Genomic DNA, 12248 nt, shown 5'->3' with positions numbered 1-12248 from the left:
TTCCAATTAGGATGTCAGTAGATGTAAGACTTCTTCCAATACCTCTACTGTGCAGTACTCTCTGCTGTCTTAATTAGCAATCAGAGTAGGCAAAATTATGAATAATACTGAACGGATGCTCACCCATAGCTGAGAGTTTCCGGTGGTTTCACATCTAGCCTAGCACCCCTCAATCTCCTCCATTCATCTCAGTGCAGTCAAAACCACCGATCCTTCTTAAAAGAACATTATAAATAATTGTCCCCATTTCCTACAGCTATAGGACTTAACAAACATGAATGTATCTATTTGTGAAGTTCGGTACCAAGAGTGAGGACCCAGCTTTGCTGCAGCCTAAAGTGTGGGCAGTTAGCCAGATCCATTTCCAGACCTCACTGAACAAGTGTGGGCAAAGCCCCATACCTGCATGTCTGAATGGTGCTAACTTGCACCCTCTTCACCTGGAGCTAGCTTGAAACTGTCTACACGTGCCTTTTGGGAGGAAGATGGTTACGCTTCAGTGGCTTTTAGTAATATTCATGGCTTATTCTTCCTCCTGTAAAACAGCATACCAGACTGCAAGGTCAGATGAGCCTGCAGGAGAGTACCTTGCTCACTTCTCACTGTACCAGTCTCTAAGGAAATAACTCATATACCTTAAAAAAAAAAAAAAAGAAAAAGAAAAGAAAGAGAAAGAGAAAGAAGCATCACTGCTAGTCTAGAAAAAGGAAAAAGCCCACAACCTTTTAGACATTCAGAGGAAAAAAGAAAGAAACATGCTTTAGCATGTCAACTTCTAAAAGAACTCTTCTTTAAAATGTGCATTTCCTGGGGAAATGCTGGAAATTTGTCATATCTTTTGAAAATGTGGCACAGAGTTGTCCTATTTAACTACCTGTGACATTCAGAACAGCAATATGGAAAATGTGAAATGAATATCAAGGGCTTGATCCCGCCCTTTGGTATAGCAGCTGAGCATCACTTCCAGTTGTTTAAAATCAGGTTCTGACTGCAGATGCCCTCGAAATGTGAGAGGCAAAACTGCAAAAAACTCCTTTGGCTGTGCATATCTCAGCACAAAAGGTGATGGTATTTTATTTGGGAATTGCTGCAAGGGATTTTACCTTATTTTGTTATGTGAGAAATGTGACATTCAGTTTTAATTTACACTGCCAACACAAAGCAATAATGCCACAGCAGCAAAAAAGTAGGAATGGGCTTTGTAAAGAAAACAAATCCAACCAGACAAATGAACAGTCCCTACACAGCACAGTATCTCTAAACCATTGGCATTGTACTGTTTTTCTTCCTAGCATTTTTTCAGAGATCTTGGCTAGGTTTTTTTGGTGTTTTCTGTTTTTACACGATGCTCATTCCTGGCATCACTGATTTTCATAGAGGTCCTTATTTTCAGTAAAACTGTTTTAAAAAAAGCTCATCAGCATAGTTCAGAATAAAACCAGATTTATTCATATGCCTGAACATTCCTTCTGTTTCTGACTATTCACCCAAAAAACTCCAAAAATGTATGCTTTTCCTATACATAGCAAATAATCCATAGTATAAATTCAGGGACAATGGGCAGATTGAAGTCCCCATAACCCAAGAGGAAGTGGTTAGCAACCGCTACACCACTTAGTCCCACACAAGTTTATGGGGCTGGATGGGATTCACCCAAAGGTATTAAAAGAGCTGACAGAAGTGCTCACCAAGTCATTTTACATCATCTGTCAGCAGTCCTGGCTAACCAGGGAGGTTCCAGTTGACTGGAGGGCAGATAATATGGTGTCCACCTACAACAAGGGCTGGAAGTTACAGACCTGTCAGACTGACCACAGTGCCAGAGAGGGTTATGGTGTGGAGCACCTTTAGTGACATCATGCTGCATGTACAGGATAACCAGGGGATTAGACTCAGTCATCATAGGTTCACAACAGGCGGGTCCTGTTGACTAAACACATCTCTTTCTATGACAAGGCAGTCGGCTTAGTGTATGAGGAAAATGTTGTAGATGTTTTCTACCTGGACTTTAGTAAAGTTTTGGCATCGTTTCCAACAGCATTCTCCTAGAGAAGCTAGCTGTTCATGGCTTGGATGGATGTACTCTTTGATGGGTAAAAATCTGGCTATATAGCTGAGCCCAGAGACTTGTGGCAAATGTAATAAAGTTCAGCTGGTGATTGGTCACAAGCAGTGTTCCCCAGGGCTCAGTACTGGGATCCATTGTGTTTAATACCTTCGTCAATGATCTGGATGAGGGGATCAAGTGGACCCTTAGTAACTTTGCCTACAACACCAAGCTGGGCAGGAGTATTGATCTGCTTGAGGGAAGGAAGTCTTTACAGAGGGATCTGGACAGGCTGGATTGATGGGTCAAGGCCAGCTGCATAAGATTCAACAAGGCTAAATGTCACATCTTCCACTTTGGTCACAACAACCCCATGCAATGCTACAGACTTGAGGGAGATATTGGCTAGCAAGCTTCCATGAGGAAAAGGACCCTGGGGGTGTTGGTTGATAGCCAGCTGAATATGAGCCAGCAGTCGAGCCCAGGTGTCCAAGAAGGCCAATAACATCCTGGCTTCTGTGGCCAGCAGGAATAGAGGAATGATTGTACCCCTGTATTCAGCACTGGTAAGGCTATGCCTCAAATAATGTGTTCAATTTTGAGCACCTCACTATAAGACATTGAGGTACTGAAGCATGTCCAAAGAAGGACAACACAGTATGTGAAGAGTCCAAAGAGCAAGTCTTATGAGGAGAAGCTGAGGGAGCTGGGGTTGTTTAGCCTATAGAAGAGGAGGCTGAGGGGAGACCTCCATAAGTATCCGAAAGGAGGCTTTAGTGAGGTGAATGTTGGTCTCTTCTCCCAAGTAACAAGTGATAGGACAAGAGGAAAAAATGGACTGAAGTTGTGCCAAAGGATATGTAGATCGGATATTAGGAAAAAATTGTTCACTGAAAAGGTTGTCAAGCATTGGAACAGGATGCCCAGGGAAGTGGTGCATTCTCCATCACTGGAGATATTTACAAGAGATGTGCATGTGGTACTTGGGGACGTGGTTTAGTGGTGGACATGACAGTGGTTAATGCTTGGACTTGATGATCTTACGGGTATTTTCCAACCTAAACAATTCTATGACTCTATGATTCTACTGTAATGGAAGAAATATTGAGGGAGGGAGGGAGGGAGGGAGGGAGGGAGGGAAAAGGATAAATAAAAGGAAAAGTGAGACAGGACAGGTTCAGACAAGTAACACTAATAAAATACCTAAAGAAAATAAAGAGGAAAGGGATGAACAGAATAGAGAGCTGAACAAATGATGTATTGAAACGAGCTAACCAAAGGACTTAAAAATCTGATAAGATAACAAAAAATGACAGCAATACAAAAGAAAAGGGAAAGAATTAAGTAAAAACAATCCCAGAGGAGAAGCAGAAATCTAAGTTCCTCTTCTTTCATTTATGACTCCAGTGCTATTTTTCCATTTACTTTGATGGGAATTGGATAAGACTTTTAAGGAAAAGTAGGCAAATATAAAATGTTCTTGAATATGAGGGAAAGACAAGAAGAAAACACTCCTAGGGAAAAATAATAAGAATTAATTCAATACTTTGAAGATGAAAATTCCTCCAAATCTGATATGTATTATTACTGGGAATTGTAAAACTCACAGAAATTGGGAAATAGAATTTACTATATCACTCTATTTTAACAATATACAGTGGTTCTCTTTCTGTCATAGAAGAAGATCTCTGAAGAAGCACTGAAGTCAAAGAATAGAAGCTTACATTTTTGCCTTTTGTAATTTTTTTCCTTTTTGTCTCTTCTCTGTCCCCAGTAAGATAAACTGAAAATGGTTCTCACTCTGTGGCATTGACCTGATACGTTGATCAGAGGGGAATTTGGCATATTTATGCTCCTGAATTAGTCCCAGGGAACAGGACAAATACTTGTCAGTTAAAGCTGCTTCTATGTAGCAAATCTGGAAAAAAAAGATCCAACTCTGGAAAACTTCTGGGGCTAATAACATTAGTTTTATGATTCTCTTCTATTCAACCGTGCAGTATGTAAACGTGATGAGGGAAAGGTGTTTTGTTGCTGTCATATGTCTGCTCTAAGTCTCAATGATCCAATCAGACAGCAGGGTGTAAGGATAGGAGAGGGAAGAAGTAAATATCCAATGTAGTGGTGGAGTTCAAAACACACTCCAGCACAACCCTCTTGCTGACTCATGTATGTATTTGTATATGTATATTTATATTTTTGTATTTTTTATATTTAAATGCGTACATTTTTATATGTATATGAAAACTGCGTCCTTCCTTTCCCATTGACTTTGGCTCTCCATAATTAGAGTTTCCTCTTCTTCCTCTTTTGTAACCACTTTATTTCCTTCATAAAGAGTGATAGACCCCAAAAACTAAAGGGTTATATAGCTAACTGATCATATTGCAGAAAACATTAAACCAACTATCTAAGTAGCCCCACAGGATTGTCCTGGGAAAGAAAGAAAACAATGGACATCAGCAGAAAAGTCAGAAGCACAGAAAGCAGCTGGATCTGAGCTGCAGAAGGAGGAAAAGAAGATGAAGAGGAGTTTGGGTCAAATTCCTGTGCTGAGAGGAATGAATGTGAGCTGGGTTTATTGACAACACTATTAACTGAAGTGGTTTGCTGCACCAAAGAAACAAAATATTGTAGGAACACATGTTTTGCTCTTAGGGACAGAGAGGAATGACTGGATTTCTCAGATATATAAGAAATAGCAGTAGGATTTAATGGCAGTACTGAAGGGAAAAGAAATGGAGAAAGAAGTTAAAAAAAACCCCACCAACTCTGTGACACTGATGGCCATGGGAGATGAGAGAGTTGCCTGTGGTGACAAAAAAAGCAGAGGATTTATGTGAAAAGTGTGTAAGTTAGCCTCCAGCAAAATATGAACTATGAGCAAAATCCGGGAAAGGATCTTGCCAAGGATCACCTAAAATTGTTGTGATATTTAACTTCCAAAGTCCTCAGCTTCAAATCATTTTAGACACCAGCATTCCTGGGTCTTGCGTTATTTCCTGAATAACTAACAAAACTGTAGCTTCACTAATTTTGGTTTTGTCTGTGTGACTTCCTGGGAGCTGAGTGAACTGACGAAAGGAAAACAACATCGCATAAGGCTGAACTTGAGAAAGTTCATTCTCCTAGTGAAAGCAATCACTTTAAAATAACTCCCACTGTCTTCAGTACGTGTTAATCTAACTTCTGGCTGACAAGTCAGCCTCTGCCTAGTGACAGCTTTGCTCTGTTTCAAGTGGTCCTTATTGGCTTCAGGCTGCCATAATTCCTGTATGAACTGTTGTCTTATGATAGGAGAGGAAAGCAGTTATATAGGAATGTCTCAAAATGGCACATGTATTTCTTCAAGATGCATTTGTAAGAGGAAATTTTTGTTAAGTTTGGATGATGAAAATACTTGAGACATGTATGGTGCTTTGGAGTCTGGTCTCTTTCATAGTTTATAGTGCTGGAGAAGAATGAAAGCAGTCTAAAATACGATAACCCTTCCTAGGGAAGATCCCTCTGGAGCAAAAAGAGTGGAAATATTCAGTCGTTCTGTGGAATCAGAAGTTTTAATGACTACTTCTGCCTCAGTTTGCCATTTGAAAGAAATTAATACTAATTTACAGAGATACTGTGGGAGGTGACCTACTTAAAGTTTGCAAACCATTTTCCTTTGTAATTTTTAAACAGTGTTATTTAGCTAGAATGAGAACAGTTGTGAACAATTGTAACCATGAGCTTGAATTCACAATTGTAAGGCATCTTTTGTTTAATAAATTCACACTGAGAGCATTTGTATCACTTTCACTGGTTCCAAGTGTAATACCTTAGTGAAACCTCCAAGCCAAATATATGCCCTCATGTTACTGAAAGACCCTTCTTCTTTCATTGTTAGCTTGCAATCTACGCAATTATAATATTAATAGTAGTAGTAGTAATAACAATAATAGTGACAATAACATCATCATCGTAATGAAGCACTTTGATTTTGGTGACTAAGTTTTGGTGACTCTGAGTTTGGTGACTTCTTGGTTTCAAAAGATACTACACATAAGATCAAGTCATCGAAATTTAGCTTTCATGACTGGGTCTTTGTATAAAGCTGTGTAGAACTGTTGATGTCACTGTTGTAGCAGGAATTCACAAAATATAGCTTTCAAAGTCTAATGACCTCCAAAGATACTAAAAGCCACAGAGTCAATTGAGATATTAGTTTTGTGCAGTTTCTCTCAAGTTGTTTCCTGATAACTCAGTGTTCCGTAAGTGATAATTACTAATTTCACCTCTCATCCCACAGGACCCAATGACCTTATCATCTCTTCCTTTTCTAACATCCCCTTTTTCCTGGCTAGTGCCATCCATATTTTTCTCTTAGACTGTCTAATTGACTAACATAATTAAATTAAACTCAGAGTAGCTATTTTGAGTCGAGAACTGCTTTAAAATTCCTGCGTCTGTTTCAGATCTAAAAAATTCCGTTATTTCCCTCTGTGTTTTTCTACAAATTTAGCATGTGTTAATTCAAAAACAGGTATCATCTTTCTTAAAAATCTTGACTTGCTGAAGTAATTACCACGCAGAATTTAAAAAAAACAAAAAACAGAAGACATGTTTCTGTAGTTTAGACCGTATTCTGATTTTTTTTCTGAAAATTTTCTACGGTCCCAGTTGCATTCTGAGCGATTTTATTCCAGGGAAGGATGGGAAGGCCCTGTTCTGTAAATAGTCAGACTTCATATAATGCTGACAAATATTGAAAATGGAAATCCTTGGAGATGGTCAATCAAAGAATCAAGTTTCTGCTGAAACTTTCAAAACTCTGTATCTGAATGGAGGTATTTTTTCCCCTGTAGACAAGTACAGTTGTGGAAAGCAACTAAGATTATAACATATATCTAATGCAAAAATGTAATCACACTCAATTTAAATCCAAAGAGCAGTTCCAATAGAAGTTTATATGTATAAATGTAGGTATCATCTTATGATACTCCATTACATTGCTCATTGTGACCTGAAATAAACATTTGCATAACAGTCTACTCTGGCTCAAGGACAAGACTGAAAAAGAGAAAGTAGTGAAATGTAACTCTTGTGAAGGAAAACCATCTTTTGGATTAGCCATTCTTTGGGTTTTTTTGTTTTTTTCTCTAAGTCACATAGCATTCTATTTGTTTTGCTACTATCGTATACCAGATTCTGAGCTAGTAAATTATATGGTTTCCATTCTATGACATTTACATTATAGATTGTCTTGGTTTCCAGGAAATAATCTTTCTCTAGTGTTCCTAAAGGAAGTTAAAGAGCAACAAAATGAGAAACTACAGTTAGACTTTCTTTCACCAGAGCCCACCCCTTCAGCTCTTGGAGACAGCATGGTTTGAAGGAAATATCTGGGAGAAACACTGGACTGCAGGGGAGGAATTGCCAGACCCTGTTTATGCCCTGGGCCTGGTTTTGTTTCACAGCAGCTTGGCAGGAAAGCTAGTGAAAGGTTAAGATAGTTTGAATAAAATGCTGACTTCCTTATGAAAAAATATGTCTCATTCAGCTTTTTGAAGAGCAAAATTAACAAGAGCAGAGAATCTCTCCTATGTGTCCACATGCCAACTCCATTTGTTTACTTTTCTAGCATGATTGAACATCCACTGACCCTGCTTCTGAAAGACGTTTTATTTTGAGATCAGACTCTAGATCATGGACCTTGTAATATTTTTTTCAGTCTACTATGAATGACAAGTGTGGGCTTGGTATGCTAACAGATAATTCAGATACTGGCAAGCACACCTATATTGGCTAGGTAAAGATTCCCTTCTTCCTTTTAATTTTATTACATTAACTTAAGAAAGAAAGTGTAGTGTAGAGGCATAGGCATGTGCCAAACATGCTACTGTATATGAATTTAGAGACAAGCAATTAATCTATAGAAACTGCCCTGGGCAGACTCTCCTCCCTCAATGTATTTTGGGTTAGCAAGTGCTGTTTTCACTCAAAGGCAAGAAATTTTACATGAATTTGCATTTGCCAATGAATAATGACTCTGTAAATTCGTTTGCTTTGTGTTAAGTTGTTCATAATTTCATATACTAAAGCCTGACTACAAATGAACTTCCACTACTTCATCTCTCCTAGTAACAGAAGAAGTTGCTTATATTAGAAACTTTTTTATGACAAAGTGGGCAAGATATATCAGTAGGAAGCACTAATACACTGGTTATAACTGCATGTGCAATGGAATTGTAGCACTCTATTACTAGTCCCTTTTATGTTGCAATCAACATAGGCTAATGCAAAATTTGTGCATAGATTGGACCTAATACATATGCTAATGTACAATAGAAAACTGCCCTTCCTCTGATTAAAATGATGGAATAATATGCACACAGATCACCTCTCCAAGTAAAAACCCCAGCGTTTCGGTTTAGAGTGGCCCCATGATTACCAGAACAAAGATGAATTAAAATTAATCGTACCTTATTGTGTTCATAGAACTGCCTGCTTCTACTTTACATGGGCCAATACTTTTTTTATTACATTGTAGTACAAACTAATTCTTTAAAAATTGATCCACATATTATGACAGTAAATGAACAAACAACTAATGAACAGGTCATTTTTCCTCGCTGAAAACCAAATAAACACAAAATAAATTATTTTATTTATAATTTGAAGAGTGACTAACGAACCACTTATTTTTAGATCATTTGAAATGCAAACAGTTTTACTTTACATGCACCAAGTACCAGCAGTTTAATGGTAGACATGGTCCTAATTTCAGCCCTGGTGTTTTGTCCGTCTGCCACAGTATTCTTAAATGGAGGATTTTAACCTTTTCAGGCACCATGAAAAAATTCAAAGAGCTGCAAAACACAGTACTTTTCTATTTGCCTAATATCCACTTATACCAAGAAGAGGAGATGCTACTGTCATTACTAGATACAAATATTTATATAAAGATATGTCAAGGGTAAAGCAAAGTGCCTTGAAGTGTTGCCCCTAGTATAGTTCCTACAGGGAAGAGGAATGAGCATCATTTACACCCACACTGAGTAACTGTAGAGAGTTCTTCCTTTCCTGCCCTCAGGAATATGATTTTTTGGTTGTCCCAGAGTTAGTTGAAAAGGGGCTGCTCTTCTGAGGAGTTGGAGATGCTCTAGTACATCCAGTATAGACTGATAATCATAAACCCCAGGTACACATAGGAGAAGAAATTCAATGACAGGAGCAGGTACTTAGCACCTTGGGCAATCAGACCAGAAGGTGGATCAAGTGCGACAGAGACCATGACTAGTTCAATACTTTTAGAGGAATGGGTGTACTTTATCACTTTTTCAGCTCTGCCCTCTCACTTTGAATTTCTGACTTCTTTTCTAACTAGAACAGTAAGAGAAATAGCCTGCCCTGTAGCTGGTCTCTCTCATTTAATTAAAAACTTTATTTTCAGCTGTGTACATATTGTCTGTGCTTACCGACAGTATTTTCAGCAAAGAAGAATACTGTCTTTGGTCCCACTGATCATCTCCAGGTCAACAGCAGAGGTATGATCCAGTGGAGGAACAAGGATGATTGAGATTACTTTCCAGCTCCAGTGACTCACATACTTCTGTATCATCTTCATCTTTGTTTCATTTCTTCCTTTTCCCTTTCTGTAGAGGGTAAAATCCTTTGCTCTGCACTTTTTTCAACATGTGTAGAATTTTCTCTATAAATCAACACTCATTTCCCTTGCCACTGCCCAACAACAGGCTCCCCTTAGCATGAAAACAATACAGTGGTTAAGTAGAATTACTTCTCCAAATTCTCCCAAATGCCTTGGAGTGGCTGTAATCTTTGATGACTCTACAGCTGTTTCATACTCACAATAACTCTGTCAGACAAAGGTGCATCTTGTTCTGCACATCTGAAGGTTTAAAAAAAATTATCACAAGCAAAATTACTCCTGTACCTCTATCTCTATCTCTATCTCTATCTCTATCTCTATCTCTATCTCTATCTCATCTCTATCTCTATCTCTATCTCTATCTCTATCTCTATCTCTATCTCTATCATCTTAACATCCTAAATTCTGGTCAATATTAATGGAATCTGAGTTGCATGTGACAATGCACCACTTGGACTTCATGTACTAAGCATATCTGAAATACTTGCAATGATAGTATCACAATGCAACAATAATATCACAAATGCCAGTGACAATTCTACATTTCAGCTGCTCACCTTGGTCCCATTGCTCCATTGCAGCTCCATTGTTATCTGGACCATGACATTCCCAAAGCAGGATGCCAAGTGTCATGAATTATATTTCTGCTGGATTTGATATTTTCTCACTCATAAGCACTCGGTGTTCACTGTTGGCTTTGAACAGCAAGCTCAGTATAAAATGATTTTTTTGTTGTTGCAAACCTGTTTACTTTCTTAGTTTTAAAGATGCAAATTTGGACTAAGTCTAAGATTAGTTTGAATACCATTTATATTCAGATTGAGCTTTGAATATGCAAAAATCTTTAGCCTTATGCAATAAATAATGGATCTTATAATGGGTTTGAGTAGATAAAAAAATAATATTTTTTTCTGGGCTAAAATTAAATCAATAATATGTCAGCTATGCAGGTCTTCCTGTTTTGTAATCCATTCAGAAGTCATTTAGATATAACCCTGGACAACACAAGACTGTTCCTGTTCTTATCTCAAAAAAATCTTTTAAGATTTTCTCCCAGACAACCAGCAAGACAGAGACAAAGTGAATATCCTACTGCTTAAGATTTTCAGCTGACATTTGAGTATGTTTAAGTTCTATGCCATTTTAGGTTCTCCCAGTTTTCTCATAAATTGAAATATTGGGGGATTCTTTTGGGTTAGCCATTTCTTTTTGCATGAGGCTGCAGAGTACATTTAAGTGGATGCTTTTTTGTGGTGCATGGTTAACCACAGGTAATGGTTCATCTTATTGCATTTCCTATCATCCCTTCTTTCCAGTGAAGGCGTATGGGTGATGTAAAAAGAATTCCAGCCAAGAAAGTCTTTTATTTTTGATCTTCTGAAAAAGTGAATTGGATTTATCACTAGCAAAATTGTATCTTGACCCTAAAGGTGTTGGGGACATGGGGCACTTTATCATATAAAGACAAAAACTAAATGTTGTTCCCAGATTTCACTAGGTTAAGAGGCATGGATGGAGGACACTGAGATTCAAGACCCTGATCTGAATGACAGAATGAATTGGGAATGTCAAACTTTATGTTTCTTCTCTTACCACTAGTCTACTGCCTACTATGGAGGTGTCTACAAGTGGATGGTTGAGTGGAGGGGAATTTCAGGAGTTCAAACACCACATTGGGAAAGTTTTTCAAGCACTTTGAAAACAATTTGAATGTAATTGACATATCAGCATTTTCTGATTAAAGATCAATTAAATGTTTTCTCATTGCTTCCAAAGCTAAACAGTTGGGACTTATGGGACAATCGTATTAGGAGATTTTTACAGTGCTCATCAATGTTAATTACTATTCTATAAATTAAATGTATTCAATAATATCTCAAACTAAGACAAACAAGGCATTTCCTACTACTAAAAAATGTTTATTTAAGACACCAAGTAGGTTACTTTTGGAAGATACTTGAAAGGATGTTATTTCTAATGATGAATTCTGCAGGAATCAAAAGGAAAGAAAAGGATTCTCTAACAAAGCAAAGATTTTAGGGTAGCTGCAAAATCATAAAGGATGGGGGTAGACGTTACAAAATGAAACAATTAGCAGTAATTATTTATAATAATTTTGGCGTATCTTTTTCCGATTTCTGACTTCACTAGTGATTTTGACTGGAAAAAAGAGCAAATAAAGACTGAAGAATCTCAACTGCTTGCTGCCAAAACAGAAGAGACCCAAAGATGCCATAATGAGTTGCATCTTATTGATGGCTGAGAATTCTTAGTGCAACAGAGCAGCAATCCTATTGACTTAGACCTATTGGCAACAGCTGGGCAAAATCCACGGTGAATACACCAAAAAAGGAATTCTCTTGTGCTTTTGATGAACCGGTTTGTCCAAGTCCTACCTATGCTGAATAACTAAGACATGAGAAATGCTGCTGATCAACCAAATAGTACTGGCAAATGCAGCAGAACATGGCCATGTCTGTGCGTGTAGCTCCCTGCAGAGCACAGGGACCATGATGACAGATATCGCCTTAACTGAAAAAATAAAAAGTAGTGGCT

This window comes from Cuculus canorus, chromosome 1 (assembly GCF_017976375.1).
Source record: "Cuculus canorus isolate bCucCan1 chromosome 1, bCucCan1.pri, whole genome shotgun sequence".
Lineage (NCBI taxonomy): Eukaryota > Metazoa > Chordata > Aves > Cuculiformes > Cuculidae > Cuculus > Cuculus canorus.
This window is presented reverse-complemented; position numbering follows the sequence as displayed.